Here is a 13,986-nt window from a genome sequence, read left to right on the forward strand (position 1 = left end):
TACCGAATACCAATAGGCCACTAGATAAGGTCCTTTCCAGTATCAAGACTGAAGTTTCAGTTAAGAGTGATAAGAGCTCATGTGAGATAACTGTATTTGAAGACCTCATCTACTGATCACATTAGTCATCCACATTTTCAACTTCTTTCCTTATATTTAGTTTCATCCTCAACAAAGTTTTTGGACCATACTGTCTCAACCCCTCCTGAAATGTCTTTTCCAAATTACAATGTAGTCTTGTGATACCTATCTTCAGAGAGGTATGACGTAAACACTCTGAAGAGCGTTTTTTTTTTTTTTTGTCTTTCATAGTTGAGGGTATTTACTACTGAATTATTCAATATTCTTCATAAAGAAAAAGCAAACAGAAACGAACAATAAAAACCCAGGTGGGAACTTTCCTATCCAAGGCCTTCCTTGCCTGGGTTTTCATTTATCTGCCCCACTTCTGACTTATCATTTCCAGGTTCTTAAGCTGGAAAGTTCATTCCTCCTGGCCCTTCAGAGTACTCTGATTCTCCTCAGCCTTCACACATCTAGGTTACCACGTGCCAGAAGCAAGGTGACGAGCTAAGATTACAACCTCATCCCTAACCTTGAAGGATTCACAGACTCAGTAAACGATGCCAATACAGAGTGACAGGAGCTGAGACAGGAGGCAGAGGGGGTGGAAAGGCGAACATGATCATCTCCTCCAGGATGGGCAGAAAGGGTTAGAAGGGCCTCCTGGACGAGGCGACACTTCAGCAGAGTCTTGAAGGATGAGGACTTCTCTGGGCAGTGAAGGTGAGGAAGAGTGGGAAGCAGAGGAAACAGCAGAGTATAAAAACCCATGAGGGGCTTCCCTGGTGGTGCAGTGGTTAAGAATCTGCCTGCCAATGCAGGGGACACAGGTTCGAGCCCTGGTCCGGGAAGATCCCACATGCCGCGGAGCAACTAAGCTCAGTGCCACAACTACTGAGCCTGCACTCTAGAGCCCGTGCTCCACAACTACTGAAGCCTGCCGCCATAGAGCCCATGCACCTCAACTACTGAGCCCATGTGCTCTAGGGCCCACGTGCCACAACTACTGAGCCCACACGCCTAAAGCCCATGCTCTGCCACAAGAGAAGACTCCACAATGAGAAGCCTGCGCACCACAGTGAAGAGTAGCCCCCGCTCGCCGCAACAAGAGAAAGCTCACACGCAGCGACGAAGACCCAATGCAGCCAAAAATAAATAAACTAAAATTTAAAAAAAAAAAACAACAAACTCTTGAGACGTGGAACAGGCTTACTTCCGGGGGCTGTAGGTTGCATAGCACAAGTAGAGCACAGCGTGCAGGGAGAGGTCGGAAGATGAGTCTCAGCAAATGAGAAGGGACCAGACCAGACATTGCCTGGCTTAAGAGCAGTCAAGAAGTTTGAACTTTATCCTGGCTCAGGTGTGAACCAATCATTTTTTCCCTTGGCTTAGCCTAGATAAGAATTGTTGAAATCGAATTTTCGCTAGAGCACAAAGGGAAAAGCAAACAAATACAAAACAAAAAGCAAACAGTAAAAAGCATAAAAATGAACAGCTCACAGATCCCAGATCTCTTAGCTGCTTCACAAAGTTCTAGCTCCAGATTAGAACTTGTACACAGATGGCTCAACCCAAGCCCTCTTTCTCTCCTCTACCCATCCATGTTGGCACTGGAACAGCTTACCACTTGCTTTGTCCCTGGTGCAAACGTGAGGCCAATGGGATTTTTGCTCCTTCTAGAACCCAGTTCTTAATATTCACCCCTGGGCCATCTGGCTTACACTGAGGTTAGCTGAGCTTCTCCCCTGGAGTTGCCCCTGGAGGTCTTCTCTAGATCAGGGGTCAGCAAGTGCTTTCTGTAAAGGGCCACGTGGTAAATATTTTAGGCTTTGAGGGCCATATGTATTTCTGTCACAACTACTCAACTCTGATGCTGCAACATGAAAGCAGCCATAGACCACGTATAAACCAAAGGGCATGGCTGTGTTCCAATAAAACTTTATTTATGGACGTTGAAATTTGACTTTTATGTCATTTTAATTTATCATGAAATATTCTTATTTTGATTTTTTTCAACCATTTAGGTATGTAAAAACCATTCTTAACCCACCAACTATATAAAAACAGGAGATGGGCCAGATTTGCCCTGTGGATTACAGGCACTGATTCCCAGGGCAAAGACGGCCTCTTTTCTTTTATGTCATCAGTTTATTATTATAACTGATACTAATAATACTAATAGATAACATTCAGTGAGCACCCACTACGTGCCAGGTGGTATGCACCATACAGAGTTGATTTGAAGAATAAATAATGTCTTTAGAGCACTTAGCATAAAGCTTGCTCTGAGGTAAGCATGATAATTGTCAGCTACCACAGACAAGCAGCACCTCTGTTGAAAGTTTGGGGAAGTGGCAGCCATTATTTGAATGAATTGGAAAAACCTGAGTGATATTAGAGACTTTTTTTTTTTTAAGTTGGAATAAACATGATGTCAGATATCTTGCATAATAAACTTAATAACTGACCAAAAACTGCTAGCTACTATTACCATTGCTTATTATTGTTTATACATCTTATCTCTGATCAGTAAAATGACTCATACAAGGTAGATATTAATATCCCATTGAAGATCAGAAAAATTAAGTAATTTGTGAAATCACATAGCTAGTAAGTAGCAAGCAGACCTAGGATGTGAAGCAGATTTATCTGACTTCAAAGACCACACCCGTCCACGACATCACAACCTCCTGTTTAGTTTATGTCAAGTAAAACTACTGATTTGGTCGTTAACCAGCAGCAGGAATTACCGTCCCCGGAGCCTGCCATCTTGTGTCAAGATCAGCACAGACCTTATTCTATTCTTGCTTCAAAGCTTAAACGCCTGTTGGACCACTTAGCTCTGGTTTCCTGCCAAGGGATCCTCTACCCCATGAGAACAATGCAAATGACCGAGCTCAACTGAGGGTTAGAGGTTTTCCCACTCAGGTGTCCAATTCAGCCCACTTCTCCAGGTTTTTCTAATGACTCATCCTTAGGTAACTTCCTGAAAGTAACTGTCCCGGAATCCCACCACTACAGCATTCTTTTTTTCCAATAAATTTATTTATTTTATTTATTTATTTATTTTTGCCTGCATTGGGTCTTCGTTGCTGTGCGCAGGCTTTCTCTAGTTGTGGCGAGCGGGGGCTACTCTTCGTTGCGGTGCTCAGGCTTATTGTGGTGGCTTCTCTTGTTGCGGAGCACGGGCTCTAGGCGTGCAGGCTCAGTAGTTGTGGCGCACGGGCTTAGTTGCTCCGTGGCATGCAGGATCTTCTTGGACCAGGGCTCAAACCTGTGTCCCCTGCATTGGCAGGCGGATTCTGAACCACTGCGCCACCAGGGAAGCCCCGATACAGCATTCTAACAAAAAATACTTTACACGTTCAGTTTTGACTCCAGATTGTTTCCACCAAAGGTAAAACCCATTCATCTGCATGACATCTTCAGAGCTGACCTATAAAACGTTATCGAAGATATTGTCCACAGCTTCAAAATTGTATTCCAGGGAGCCCGTGTGGTAAACCCTCCCCTGAGTTTACTTCCAGGAAAAAAACTGTCTCCTCTAGAGTTGAATTTGTATACTTTATCTTGCCAGAGTAAGAAAACGATGTAACCCAACCTGTTTCCTTTTATACCATGGCTTCCAAGAAACTTAAAACCAAATCCCATGCCAAAATGTCTCATCTCAGATGCCTAGTAGGACCTACTTCCGCTTCACTGCTATGACCATTTTTGTTTTATATTTTGCAAATAGCTAGAATAGACTGTGCGTCTCTTATACGCCAAGCACCCTGCTTCTCCCGATGTGTCCTTCCTCCTCACATCATTTCAAATCTAGTGCTTGTTTTACTAAACTACCCTAGTGCCTTATTTTTAAAGTTATGCTTTACCTCGTATCCTATACTTCATATCTCCTAGAAGCAGACAGGTCCAAATGTTGTGATTTTTTAAAAGACTCTATTCACATTTATGCACATAGTTGTGAACAGCCAACCGGGCTTTATCCTTAGAGGCACAAGATGGGGATGTCATTCCATGAAAGTTGGGCTTTTTCCAGATTGCACTGTCTTCCGCATCACTCTCTTTTTTTGTACCACTGCTTGTCTCCATGTATTGCTCTTTTTGTCTGCCTTTTGGGGTTTCTGCTGTGGGTTATCACCCTGATTCTCCATGCAGGCGTTAAGACTCCAGGCAGTACCATACTATATATAGAAAACCCTAAAGACTCCATACAAAAACTACTAGATCTAATAAGTGAATTCAGCAAAGTAGCAGGATACAAGATTAACATTCAGAAATCGGTTACTTTTCTTTACACTAACAATGAAATATCAAAAAGGGAATGTAAAAAAACAATACCTTTTAAAATCACACCAAAAAAAAAATACCTAGGAATAAACCTGACCAAGGAGGTTAAAGACATATCTGCTGAGAACTATAAAACATTAATAAAGGAAATTAAAGAGGATTTAAAGAAATGGAAAGAAATACCATGCTCTTGGGTTGGAAGAATTAATACTGTTAAAATGGCAATACTACCCAAAGCAATCTACAGATTTAATGTGACCCCTATCAAATTATCCATGACATTTTTCACAGAATTAGAACAAATAATCCAAAAATTTATATGGAACCATAAAAGACCCAGAATTGCCAAAGCAATCCTGAGGGAAAAAAACAAAGCAGGAGGCATAACTCTCCCAGACTTCAGACAAGTGACAGTAATCAAAACAGTGTGGTATTAGTACAAAAACAGACACATGGATCAATGGAACAGAATAGAGAGCCCAGAAATAAACCCACACACCTACAGTCAATTAATCTTCGACAAAGAAGGCAAGAATATAAAATGGGAAAAAGACAGTCTCTTCAGCAAGTGGTGCTGGGAAAGTTTTACAGCTGCATGTAAATCAGTGATGTTAGAACACACCCTCACACCATACACAAAAATAAACTAAAATGGCTTAAAGACTTAAACATAAGACATGACACCATAAAATTCTTAGAAGAGAACATAGGCAAAATATTTTCTGACATAAATAGTACCAATGTTTTCTTAGGTCAGTCTCTCAAGGCAATAGAAATAAAAACAAAAATAAACAAATGGGACCTAATCAAACTTACAAGCTTTTGCACAGTAAAGGAAAACATAAAAAAAAACAAAAAACAAAAAAACACAAAAAGACAACCTACAGAATGGGAGAAAATATTTGCAAATAATATGACCGACAAGGGCTTAATTTCCAAAATATACTAACAGTTCATACAACTCAACAACAACAAAACAAACAACCCAATCGAAAAATGGGCAGAAGACTTTAACAGACATTTCTCCAAAGAAGACATATAGATGGCCAGTAGGCACATGAAAAGATGCTCAACATCACTAATTATTAGAGAAATGCAAATCAAAACTACCGTGAGGTACCACCTCACACTGGTCAGAATGGCCATCATTAAAAAGCCTACAAATAACAAATGCTGGAGAGGATGTGGAGAAAAGGGAACCGTCCTACACTGCTGGTGGGAATGCAAGTTGGTGCAGCCACTATGGAAAACAGTATGGAGGTTCCTCAGAAAACTAAAAATAGAATTACCATATGATCCAGCAATCCCACTCCTGGGCATATACCTAGACAAAATTATAACTCAAAAAGATACATGGGGCTTCCCTGGTGGCACAGTGGTTAAGAATCCGCCTGCCAATGCAGGGGACATGGGTTCATTCCCTAGTCCAGGAAGATCCCCCATGCCATGGAGCAACTAAGCCCATGCACCACAACTACTGAGCCTGCGCTCTAGAGCCCGCAAGCCACAACTACTGAGCCCAGGTGCCACAACTACTGAAGCCCACATGCCTAGAGCCCGTGCTCTGCAACAAGAGAAGCCACCACAATGAGAAGTCCGCGCACCGCAACAAAGACTAGCCCCCGCTCAACACAACTAGAGAAAGCCCGCAAGCAGCAACGAAGACCCAATGCAGCCAAAAATAAATAAATAAAATAAATTTATTTTTTAAAATTAGAAAAAAAAGATACATGGACCCCAATGTTCACAGCAGCACTATTCACAATAGCCAAGACATGGAAACAACCTAAATGTCCATAGACAGATGAATGGATAAAGAAGATGTGGTACATATATACAATGGAATGCTACTCAGCCATAAAAAAGAATAAAATAATGCCATTTGCAGCAACATGGATGGACCTAGAGATCATCATAGTAAGTGAAGTACGTCAGAAAGAGAAAGACAAATACCATATGATATCAGTTACATGTGGAATCTAAAATATGGCACAAATGAACCCATCTATGAAACAGAAACAGACTCACAGACATAGAGATCAGACTTATGGTTGCCAGCGGGGAGGGGGGGCAGGAGAGGGATGGGCTGGGAGTTTGGGGTTGGTAGATGCAAACTATTACATTTAGAATGGATAAACCACAAGGTCCCTACTGTATAACACAGGGAACTATGTCCAATCTCCTGGGATAAACCATAATGGAAAAGAATATGAAAAAAGAATGTATACATGTGTATAACTGAGTCACTTTGCTGTACAGCAGAAATTAGCACGACATTGTAAATCAACTATACTTCAATTTTTAAAAAAAAGACTCCAGGCAGCGCCCACACTTGGTCTATGCTAGGGGTGAGGTACATGAGCTGGACTCAATATTTCTGCACCTGCAGCCCCTGGACACACCTCATGGGACTCCTGTAGCACTTAGCAGCGTCTTCATTGGAATCGCAACTGTCTTATGCATTTGGCACCTCCCACGTCACCTCATATCACCTCCCTTCAACCCTACCCGTTCCCCTATTGACCATTCCAGGAATCAAGGAAGGTTTATATAACTTAGGACTTTATGTCCAAGGGAAACTGGCAGAGCATCTAGAATAAAGCTGGCAGATGGCTGTAACTAGACAGAAAAGTTGGAAACTGGAGAATATATTTGGTACAACATAGGCCCTCAAATATTTGATAATGAATGAATGAACAAATGAATGAATGAATGAACAAAATCCAACTTATCACCAGTTTCCCACCTTAATTACCTAGACAAAGCCAGCAACCAAACACCAGGTTCTAAGCACCCATATTTCTTCAGTGACTGGAATCCTATGAATTTGCTGCAGTAAGGCTGATAACAATGGAAAACCTGGTTTCTCTTTCTGCTTAAAAAGAAAGCCAGAGCACACCTCCGTCTGCCCAGAGAGCTTCCTTGTCACTACCAGGTGTGACTGTCTGGCAGAGGCCATGTTTTTGCTTTGAATTCTCCTTTTGCCTGAACTTGCTCAGTGACCCTGGGTAAGTCACTTGCTCAATGGAACTTTTTTTTTGGCAAAATACACATAAAATTTACCATTTTAGCCTTTTTAAAATGTACAGTTCAGAGTCATTAAGTACATTCACATTGCTGTGCAGCCATCACCACCATCCATCTCCAGAACTCTTTTCATCTTCCCAGACTGAAGCTCTCTACCCATTAAACAGCAACTTCCCATCCCCCTCTCCACCTGTCCTGGCAACCACCATTCTACTTTCCGTCTCTGTCAATTTGACTATAGGTGGAATCATAAAGTATCTGCCTTTTTGTGACTGGCCTATTGCACTGAGCATTATGTCCTCAAAGTTCATCCATGTTGTAGCATGTGTCAGAATTTCCTTCCTTTTAAGGCTGAATAATACTCCATTGTATGTGCAGACCACATTTTGTTTATCCATTCTTCTATCAGTGGACACCTGCGTTGTTTCCACCTTTTGACTATTGTGAATAATGCTATGAACACAAGTGTACAAGTATCTGAGTCCCGGCGTTCACTTCTTTTGGGTGTACACCCAGAAGTGGAATTGCGAGCTCAGGCAATAATTCTATGTTTGCTAGCTTGAGGAACCGCCACACTGTTTTGTTCCATGGGATTTTTAAATGCAGAGACAGAACTGCTTAAAGAGCTGGCCACTGCAGTCGTATTGTCATGCTGACTCCTGAGAGATGTTTCCCAGGTGTAGATTTGCCCAGAAGAGTTGTCTTGCCTCGTTCTCTAGAGAAGCAGGATCCACCTGCTGTTTAGAGTAAGTCCTGCTTTAGACACAGGACCTGGGTCTGCGCCTGGCCCTGCCTCAGGATCCACTTCTGTAAAGTAGGTCAATAATACTTAATTTTCAGGGTTTTTATAAAGGTCAGGGATCATGTACACAAAGCACCAGGTAAGTACTTAGAAAATGAAGCTGTGAATATCACCCTACTGACTGCAAAGCGTGGTTATGAAAACCAAACCACGTAACGGATGAGAGAGCTGGAAAGGGTCATGCTTTCTACAAATGCTAAGCCCTCCTCATTTCTTTCCTAATCTCTGCTGTGGTCTCCTAAGAGTTCTTCCTGCCTCCTGGCCTCTTAAGTCTATCCTCCACTCCAGCTTCAGAGTGAGCTCCCTAAAGCAGATAGGACCCTGTCCCTCCTCATAAGGTTTCAGTGGCTCCCCTCACCCTCACCAGGCCTTCCTGTGTTCAGTCTACTTCTCAGATCTTGCCACTCTACCCCCATGATCTTCTTCATGCTTGTCCCCTTCACCTGGAGCACTCTTCCCCCAGTCTTGCCTAAAAGTGAGTCATCCTAGAATTACTAATTTCCGACGTTTCCGGGCCTTTCCTGACTCCACCAGACTACACTCGAGGCCCACAGCACCAGGAGCAATTATCTATCGCCGTCCCAAGCACACGTTTCATTACAACCATCTGTGGGTTGATTTCCCCAACGCAATCAGCTTCTTAATGTCAAGGGTTAGATGATTCATCTCTGCATTTCCGGCCTTAGCACAGTACCAGGATGTTTACTGAACAAATATATATATATATGAAAAACAGGGTGGTGCTTTTATTATTGGAAAGTTGGAATAGTTCACAAGGTCAATGCCTGAGTTCATCAGGATAACTGTTTCTAAAGTCTCATATTACGTGACTAGTATTAGAATAATTAGTATCATTATATAATGAAGAGTTTTTTTTTGAAAAACTGGCACCACAAAGGATGGAAGCCAAAAGGGGAATATTTCAAGGTACTTTCTCTATCCCCTTCTCCCTCTAAAATAAGTGGGATGTTTTTAAATTGAGCTCCACGGGTCTTCATGGTTCTTCTGAGAGATACTTTTGCTTCCTTGGCATCTGAGAAATAGCCTGACCTCTACGTGCATGGCCCTGATGACACGACCCCTGATAAGAGATCATCCCTGAAGCTATTTTTCATGAGTGGGCTAAAGTAATGAGTCCAGTCTTACACTTAGTAGGTGCTTGATAAATATCTGCCCAAGAACTGAGTTCCTCATGAGTTGCTTGTTTGTGCTAAATCCTGTGAACTCCAGTCCGTGGCTGGAGGTCAGTTTCTTAATTTACCTCCTTCAGAAGCAAGAACCGTGCCAGCTGTTCCAGTTTTGAAGTAATCAAGGCATTGGAAGGTTGTAAAAGCAATGGGACAATTATTTAAAGTAACCTAAAGTGCATATACAGTATTTACAGTTGATGTGGGATTCATCTGATCTGCTTAATTTTAGTGAGCCCATGAATTGGTATTTAAGTTTCATTATATGGGTGTCAGTGTCTTTCCATATGAATCTCTTGAAGCTAAAGCCTTAACTGATCCTTGCAATCTACTGTGCAAGGTTATCTTTTTTTTTGGCCACGTTGGGTCTTTGTTGCTGTGGCTGTGCATGGACTTTCCCTAGTTGCGAGCGGGGGCCCCTCTTCGTTGCAGTGCATGGGCTTCTCATTGCGGTGGCCTCCCTTGTTGCAGAGCACCGGCTCTAGGCGCGCAGGCTTCTGTAGTTGTGGCACATGGGCTCAGTAGTTGTGGCGCATGGGCCTAGCTGCCCTGTGGCATGTGGGATCTTCCTGGATCAGGGCTCAAACCCATGTCCCCTGCATTGGCAGGCGGATTCCCAACCACTGTGCCAACAGGGAAGCCCTGTACAAGGTTATCTTTAACACGTCCTTAAACGGCTCCTTTTAAGCTTCAAACGGTGCCCTCTAGTTCTCATGCGTGCTGGTGATTATTAATGACTTTCCAGATTTTGGTTTTATCTTTGGGGTTCATTGCCACTAACCGAGGACCTTATGGTGGGAATCACTGATGAACACTAGCTAAGAAAATTTTTTTTCTTGCTTTTAATCTTTTAAAGATTTGTACCATTTTATGCACAAATACACAATGCTTTTAAATGAATATTAATGTTAGATGTAGAAAATACAAAATTTTCCAAATACGAAGTATTATACATGATGAGAAATTCATAATTTCATATTTGATGTAGAACTGACACTTCTGGGGGAAAGTACCCAGAGATGGGCTTAAGGATCATTAAGAATTTCTGCTTAACAAAGATTTAGCATCCTAACAACTCCTAGACTTGCCTTCTTTCCTTGGGCATAGGTGAGATGATAACTGTTTGAAAGAATTTTCTTGTTTCTGATTGTTATCTCAAATCAAGAGGTGTGTCTAGCAAAAAAGGAACCTGTGCTCACAGCATTTTACATTTTGAAGGAAAAACAAAGGCAATTTAGTTGTACAGACTTCTCAGAGGCAGAAATGTTTTAGAACCAAGCTTCCCTGATTTCCCATCTTCTGCCTTGCACTATCAGCTAATTTGTTAATTAGGATCATGTTCACCTGAAAAATATATCGTTTAGATGGTCTTCCTAGTTATAATCTTTATTACTAAACAACAAATGAAACTGCTTGGATTTCACAAGTAAAAGCAATCAATTGATATTTATTGGATGAGGGTTTTAAAGAAAAATAAACCTTTAAAACTATAACTTATTTTACATCGGAGCTAGGGATCAGAGGACTAAAGTGCTTTTCTGAGCCTTTAGAAGTGGGCAAAGGTGGAGTCACTTTAGAATCGCAGGTTTCAGATGGGGATTATTTCAGATTGGCATTTTTACCAAGGGGAGCACTGGGGTAACAGGAAGTGAGACCGAATAGATGGAGGGAGCCATGCAGTGTGACCCAGAAAACAGGCTGTGGAGGACAGACCCCAACAAGCTTAAGCTACCCCAGGTGCCCGCATATTCCAGTGCCTTCTATCTGCCTAAGTTTATTTTTTGAAAAGCTCGAACTGTGGGATCCCCAAACTAGGGTCAGCTGTGTTGAGGCGCTCTGGGGTGTGGCGCTCAGGGACTGTTGGGAAGCAGTGTCCTGGAGAGTAGTCCTGGGGTGTAGAACTTGAGGGCACCCACTGGCTTAGATCACAGGACAGCAACCTCCTGATGGCTATAGGGTGGCGGAGGCGGGCACGTGACAGACGCCACTCACTAAGTACCTGAAAATAGCGGGGACTCAGGACCCACACCCACTCCGAGAATTAGACCCCTAAGAACATCTAATTTTTCAGGAGTTTTCACAAAGGCACACTTTCTGAAGACACGCAGCCCACACCCACACAAGTTCTCACGCATTCTAACCCCTCCCCGGAGTTTTTGCCTCCCTACGCAAGACAGGAGGGATGAACCAAGAGCTTGAAATTACCCTGGCACAGACTCCCCAAATCAGGTTTCCCAAAGCCCAGCAGAGTCGGGGAGGGGGGGCGCGGGGGGGGACGGGGACGATGGGACGGAAACAAAAGACTTTTGAAATAGATTCCCCCGAGCGAAACTGGTAGCTCCATCTCTAAATGTTAGCAACGTTAAGACTTCTCCTGTTGGCACAACTAGGAAAAAAAAGACTTCACACCCCCCAAAAGGGATGGTCCGGGAGAGCACCCCCTACCTTGCTACAGCGCCAGGTGGACAGGTCTCCGAGGCCGGGGAAGACACAACCTGAGCCCGGGCGGCTGGCCGCAGGAGGGACGCAGCTGCGACTGACGGCTGCTGGATCTGCGGCCCTGGCCCCGCCCCTCGGACGCCCCGCCCCCAGGACGCCCCGCCTCTCGGACGCCCGCAAGCCCTCGGGGCTCTGCCGCCTTAGCCGCAGCTGGGTCACCTCCGGACCCGAGCGCCTGGTGCATTGTGGGACGCCGGAGCCCGCCGTTGAGGCTGCGCTGACACCTGGCGGGCGCGTCCTAAAAGCAGCCCCGGGCTGGCGGGGTGCGTCTGCGGGGACCCGCCGAGGGAGAGGCGGGGCCGGGCACTTGGGGAACCGCTGCGAGCTAGTGTGGGTTACGTATTGCTCACATCTCAAAGTTAGAAATAAACGATGTTTTCAAAGTGCCTGGGGGCCCCCTCTCCCGGGTAGTGACATAAGTAAAAAAACCAAGCAACTTTCACTCTCGGAAAAGCTTTTGAAGCTAGGAAAAGTAATTTTAAAATCATAAAACTAAATGACATCAAGATTATGGGAAAACCTGCACACTTAATTTTTAGTTCTGGTGAAACCACAGATCGGCTCAATCTGTCTAGAGAATAAAAATAATATGGAACAGAAACTATGAAAGTGTGTAATCCAGGACTTTCTCTTCCTCAAGGAAACAGTTCAAGTGGAGTAAAAATAAATTACACAAAAATATTCACAGTGAAAAATTAGAGTAACAAACAACTAAAATACGTGAAAGGCACAAAGATAAAATGTCGCTGTTTACATAAGAATATGAACATTATCATTAAGTAGAAATATTTCTATCAAATAATGTTAAACACGAACCCAGGAAAGCACATGGCCAATGATTCTGTGTGAAAATATGTGTTGACAAATGTAAAAAGAAACTTTGGAGCAATGTAAATAGTTTTATATGTCTTAAGGTTGTTTTATTTTTATTAAATAACTTTTTAAACGTTTCTAACTTGTAGATACTAGTTCTAATTTTGGATGGCTTTGCAATATTTCAGTTTCCCCTCATTCTACATGATAAAGAAAAAATTCTGAGGTTTTAACAAAGATAAGACATTAAAGAGTTTTGCTTATCTGCAAACCCTGATGGGGCACAAAAGAAAAGTAAACTTCCTGGGGAGTGTATTAGTTTGCTAGAGCTACAAACCACCACAGACTGCGTGGTTTAAGCCACAGAAATATATTGTCTCACCGTTCTGGAGGCTCAAAGTCTGAGATCAAGGTGTTGGCAGGATTGGTTCCTTTTGAGGGCTGTGAGGGAGAATCTGCTCCAAGCCGCTGTCTTGGTTTTATAGATAGCTGTCTTCACATTCACATGCTGTTCATCCTGTGCGCATGCCTGTGTCCAAATGCCCCCCTCTTATGAGGATGCCAGTCATATTGGATTAGGGGCCCACCCTACCCCAGGATGACTTCATCTTAACTAATTATACCTGCAACAACCCTATTTCCAAATAAGGTCCCATTCTGAGGTGCTGGGGACTAGGACTTCAATCTATGAATATGGGGGGACGGGACACAATTCAGCCCATAACAGGGACCAGGAGCTTGAGATTCAAAGTGTAATCTTACGAAAAGGGCGCTCACCCAATGACAAAAATAATAGTAATAATGTATACAGTCTCAAATGTATCAAAACCCTGACAACTTAGAGTAAAACCAAACTGATTACAACATTCTTCTTTCTGTCCTCTAACACATTTCAGGCCTTTCCAGTGGAACCAGAGATGTTAATGGAATAAGGTAGCCTCTAGTTTCACAGATAGTAGATCTGATGTGTCTGGCCTCCTGCAGGAAGGGCTTGGAGAAGGGTGTGTCCAAGTGCCCAGAAGAAGGGCGGCATCTCTTACATTTGAGCCTGGAGAACAAGGGCAGAGAGGCCATGGGTGGAGAATTATAGGAAGCAGGATCCCGTCATTGGAGAGCACACACAGACACCCTCCTGTGAAGAACTCAGCTTTAGTTCAAGAAGCTGATAAGAGCCTCAGCTTGGGGAGGGTGCCCTCAAAGATGGAATCCAGTCTTCCTGAGCCGAGCCAGCCTCTCCCAAGTAACCTCACCACATGGGTGGGACGAGAAGCTTTAAATCACCCTTGAGCCCTGCCTTGTGAGGTG

General features: G+C 43.3%; 1 protein-coding gene across 1 annotated transcript in view; it reads right to left on the reverse strand.

Moving 5' to 3' along the window:
• Positions 1 to 11,913, reverse strand: part of EXTL3 (exostosin like glycosyltransferase 3) — a 131,818-nt gene extending 119,905 nt beyond the window's left edge. The window contains exon 1 of the mRNA XM_057548633.1: positions 11,815 to 11,913. The gene's annotated coding sequence lies outside the window, so the exon portion shown is untranslated. The remainder of the gene's footprint in view (positions 1 to 11,814) is intronic.
• Positions 11,914 to 13,986: the final 2,073 nt, after the last annotated feature.

This window comes from Balaenoptera acutorostrata, chromosome 6 (assembly GCF_949987535.1).
Source record: "Balaenoptera acutorostrata chromosome 6, mBalAcu1.1, whole genome shotgun sequence".
Classification (NCBI taxonomy): Eukaryota; Metazoa; Chordata; class Mammalia; order Artiodactyla; family Balaenopteridae; genus Balaenoptera; species Balaenoptera acutorostrata.